General features: G+C 40.5%; 2 pseudogenes; one reads left to right on the top strand and one right to left on the bottom strand.

Moving 5' to 3' along the window:
* The first annotated feature begins 560 nt into the window (after positions 1-560).
* LOC149235569 (transcription factor ICE1-like) lies at positions 561-1,997 on the top strand (annotated as a pseudogene).
* A 1,471-nt stretch (positions 1,998-3,468) lies between these two features.
* LOC149235568 (pentatricopeptide repeat-containing protein At3g49170, chloroplastic pseudogene) lies at positions 3,469-4,359 on the bottom strand (annotated as a pseudogene).
* Between the last annotated feature and the right edge of the window lie 888 nt (positions 4,360-5,247).

Genomic DNA, 5,247 nt, shown 5'->3' with positions numbered 1-5,247 from the left:
ATGAGTCATACATTAATACTACCGATCTCTCACCATGTAAGTATGTTCATAGCAATTGTTGATAACTTGATACAACATTTTAGCTTAAGAAATTCCGTAACTGATATTGGCATTTCTGGAAGTTACAGACCCAATGCCTGCTACAGGTTTGTCTTGAAGACCGAAAGAGGATGGTTGGATTCAGAGGCCCAAAAGGTGTCTCCAGGAAATGGTGCTCTTATAGAGCCAGGAAATGAGGACTTCACTATTGTCTCTTCGGTGTCAGAAACCATGGGTAGCATGGCTATTCCCTATCCTCTTATTCTGTTTTTCCTGCTAGTTGTATCGAGGCCAATATTCCCTCATATACAGATTGAGCCGAGCGAGTTCTGAGTAGAAGAAACAGGCTTTCCAGCTCTTTAGATGGCACAGGATCGAATCCTAGGGACTAGAAATGGCTGAGAGTCATTAGATTTCACTGGAATATGCATCCAAAAGCTTCATACTAATCGGTTCTTGCATATAAAAGCTAAATCATATATGGTAGTTGTCGCCATAATTAATCGATATATAGAACACTAGTGAGTTATATATATAGATATAGATTGACAGCATTGAGGATTGATTGGGGATAAAAATGTTGTCGAGAATGAATGTGAATGGTGGCATGTGGGGTCTGGAAGATGCCACAGACCTCCACTGCAACAACGATGAGAATTTGAATTTTCCAACGTTCAAGGCAATGCTGGATGCGGAAGAATGGTTTACTTCTCACAGCAATACTAACAATAACGATATAACTACTGCCAGTATGAATAAATTCTAACAGCCATCCTGAGGGCCCCTGTTTCAATATAGATATGAAGGATTTTTGATGCTATTCATCTCTAGTCAATCCGAATCCCGAGCCTCCCAATATGCTGTTACAGCACGCCATGAATTCTTGTTCATCGTCGCCCACTTCGATTTTCAGCCTAGACCCTTCGCAGGTCCAGTCTTTTCTAGCTGGGGGGAGCCACCATCATCAACATCATCTTCATCATCACCATGCTCCCCAGCTCCCGGACGTTGCGGGTTCGAGTCCCTTCCAGGAGTTAGCCTGCGAGGGGTTGGTGAGTAGCAACAATGCTAGTAGCAACAGTAGCAGCAATAGCTACTTGTATGGGAGGCTGTCGGGAGGAATTTTTAGGTAGCTAAGTCCCAGCTTTGTGGGTTTGAGTCCCTGAATGAATGCTGCTACCCCGATGCCTAATCTCAACAACCCACACAGCTAGATGGGTGGTAGTGTTACCTCCAATCTGAGCCCTAGAATGATGCTCATGAGAAACTTGAATCTCTCAGACACTGAATTGCTTGCTAGCAATAATCACAGCACCAACAATAGCAATAATAATCTAAGCAATATTCTGGGTTTGAGTAGCCTTGTTAGCCCTCGACTCCCTGCGCCATTAAATTTTAGCATTTTGATGATGCTTATACCCCTTGAGATTTGCACCCTAGTGGGTGCTTCGCCTACTTTGTTTCAAAAGCGGACTACTCTCAGGAATACTTCACTTAGCCCAAGTGCAACGACCCCTTGCATTGAAATGCTCGATGAAGAGAGCCCCAATGGAAATAGCAATAGCAATGTGTAAGGGAAGAGGAAGTTGATGTCGGTGGGTGCTGATAAGAAAGAAGAGGAGGATGTGGATGAAAGAAATGATGGGTCTGGGCTTCAATATGATTCAGATGATGTTGGCGGTAACAATAATAGTAGTTATAAGGTCGACCAGATTGGGGAAGATGGCTTGGCCTCTGTAGGAGGCACTGGGAATGCTGCTGCTGTTAATAACAATAGTAATGGCAGTGGAGATAAGGGCAAGAAGAAGGGCTTTCCTGCTAAGAATCTAATGGCCGAATGAAGGCACCGAGAGAAGCTCAATGGTAGGCTTTACATGCTTCGGTCTGTCATTCCTAAGATCAACAAGATGGATCGAGCCTCTATTCTAGGAGATGCAATTGAGTATTTGAAAGAATAGCTTCTAGGTACAAATGACAACAATGGAATCAGCGAGCGCCAATATCGAACTGAAATTTGGAGTAAACTTGAAACCTTCATTTCGTGCAACATCTCATCACTGCCCATGTATTTAAAAGACTCAGACACACTTTCCTAGATAAAACATAAAAATATACAAACAGAAAATGCCATTTGAAGCCATAGTTTCAACCTTCCAAATCCTCAACACATTTAATTTGTCATAACTACTGGCATTCAGTACTATTTCCAGAAATCAATATTTAAGGCCAAACATAGTCTAAAAAGAGTTTTCCTCCCGAATTCTTGTTTATAAAGACCCCCTCTTGCAAAGATAAATCTTATTCAAAAAGACGATAAACTCAAACATTGAATTCTCTATATATACAAGTAAAAATATATCTTACTATGTCCCAAGGGGTTAACTTTGTCAGTTGAAGTTGAACTATTTGCTTAAGGCATTTTGCTGACAGAGAGGTTGTAGGTCAATAGTTCAATTCTGGTTGAGTCCACTGTGGTTGCTAGTGGCTATTATGGTTGGTGGTTGAACTGCCCTCCATCCAGATATTCCAGGGAAGAGGGGGAATCCTGTAAGATTTTCCTTGGAATAAAACAAAAAAAAAACATATCTTACTATGATCTTACCAAGGAGAGAATAACCACCTTTTAATGCCTCAGCAAACTAGACTAAAAAGTAATGGGTGGTATTATCTTTTTCATCTGCCTCCTTAACCATTTTTTAGTTTATCTTGCTGCGATTGAAAATGTAAGATTCTTTAGCTAACATCTTCTATCTCTAGAAAGTGGGTTCTTGGCATGTTGTCTACGATCTTTGTTTGTTTTCTGTGAAGTTTGGATCATGAAAATCTGGAATCAACTATAAAGTTTCTTCTACTATTATTAGTGAGAAGGTTTCTAGCTTTAACTGGTCAATGTTTTCCATTAAGAGATTGAGTTGCTATGTTTGTTCTTTTTCTAGTTGATGAAATAGGTAGGAGGCCATGGTTGGTTGATGTTCCAAGCATAAGTAGATGTAATACATTGTTGTAGAGAAGGAAATGACTCATCCCTTGACTGGTTGATGCTTTGTTACAAGTTCTGAAGCTGTATTAGAAAGTTCCCTTGTCATTATTGTGTAGTCTCCCAATAAAATACGGACACCCAAGGTAGAACTAATCCATGTGAATTTGGTTACCCAAAGATTAATCAATATTTAAAAGGGGAAAGGCTCATTAACTGCACTTATTTTTTTTTCCAAATATCCTTAGTGCCCACCGTGAAACATGTTTCCACGATGATAGTCCTGCAAGTCCCTTACCCAACTGAATGAGGCTAAGGCCATCACATTACAGTCAGTAATAATAATACTATACCCTAATCCTCCATTAAGAACTTGTTGTGATTGTAGTTAGTAGGTGTTCCCATTTGGTAACTACTTTGGAATCCTATGTTAGTTGGTTATTATTAAATAGTCACCAAAAGTCCCCACAAGAGCACAGTCCATTTTGGAAATGATGGAAACGATTGGCATCCCTCACAATGATTTCTCGCCCAACTATTTTAGAGATTAACTTGGTAGCAGTGTGGCAATCTCCACATACTCGAAGATTCTTCATAATTCTAAGAGGCATCTCAGGTATTGTGCTGATAAGACCAAAAGAAATTTCCAGCTTCTCACGGTGGTAACGTAGGGCATTTTCTCTCTGTTCCTCAGACACATCATGCAGCACAAAAATTGTGTCAGTCACATAACCTAAACTTCTCAACTGCCTAGCTAGTTCCTCCAACTTTGCATAGATCTTATCAGTCTGTGAATGAGATCTATCATCAGTGACAAATAAATGTACTTTATCCTTCACCTGAATCCAACTGCACCCAGGATCCTTTATCATGCTTTTTCCTTTCATCAATTTTCTCACACGTGCTACATCCTTCCACTTTGAAGAAGTTGCATAAATGTTTGAGAGGAGTACATACGCTGAAGAATTTTCTGGTTCCAACTCAAGAAGATAGTATGCTGACAATTTTCCTATATCTGCATTTGCATGAACTTTGCTGGCACCAAGCACTATATTCCACACCAATGCATCATCATTGATGAATTGTACAACTTCTTCAAGTTTTCCAGCACGACAAAGAATGTCAACCATGCAGGTATAATGCTTCAATTTTTGCATGACACCATGATCTTGAAACATAACATCGAAGTAATGATGACCTTCATCCACTAGGCCTGCATGGCTACATGCACTAAGAACACCAATGAAAGTGACATCGTTTGGCATAATTCCAGATTGTTGCATTTGTTCAAAAAGGGTAAGAGCCTCCTTGCCAAGTCCATGCTGAGCATACCCTGAAAGCATTGCATTCCACGAGACTGTATTTCACTCTGGAACTTGATCAAACACTTTTCGTGCGTCCTCCAAGCACCCACATTTAGAATACATGTCTACCAGGGAACTCCCTACATAGACATCTGCCTCGACCACAATTTTGATGATATGAACAAAAACCTGCTTGCCTTGTTCTAGAGTTGTTAAGCGGGCACATGCCCTAAGCACACTGGCAAATGTGATCTGATTTGGAATCATACCTAACCTTTGCAATTCACGGAGAAGAACCAAAGCCTCTTCTCTATGGTCATTCTGGGCATATCCCAAAATCATTGTAGTCCATGAGACAACAACTCAATTTGGCATTTTGTCAAATAGTTTACATGCACTCTAGATGTGTTTGCACTTGTTGTACATGTCAACAAGTCCACTGCCAACAAACATATCAAATTCAAACCCAGTTTTGATAATGTGGGCATGAGCTTGCTCACCCTGTTCCAATGCCACAAGCCCAACGCATGCCCGGAGAACACTGGCAAATGTGAATGCACTCATTCCTGTGCTCTCCCTTTGCATTTGGAAAAAGAGTTTCCAAGCCTCCTATCCATTCCTCATATATCTTGCAATTGATGTATTCCACAATACCATATCCCGATAAGGAATTCAATCAAACACTTTTTGTGAACTCCTAGTGCTTTTGCAATTGGCATACATGTCCACAAGCACACTACCGACAAAGACATCCAATTCAAAACCATATTCAATTATGAATGCATGAATCTGCTTCCCTAGTTCGATATCTGCTAGTCTAGAACATGCCCTGGCAACTCTGATAAATGTGAAGGAATTCAACCTCACTTCTGTGGACATCATTCGAACAAAAAGCTCTAGTACCTCTTCCTCATACCCCTGCTGCTG

This window comes from Pinus tabuliformis, chromosome 8, assembly GCF_031772625.1.
Source record: "Pinus tabuliformis cultivar Carrire ecotype Pingquan chromosome 8, CPIR1, whole genome shotgun sequence".
NCBI classification, from domain to species: domain Eukaryota; kingdom Viridiplantae; phylum Streptophyta; class Pinopsida; order Pinales; family Pinaceae; genus Pinus; species Pinus tabuliformis.
The sequence above is the reverse complement of the archived record's forward strand: the minus strand, read 5'-3'. Positions and strand labels throughout refer to the sequence as shown.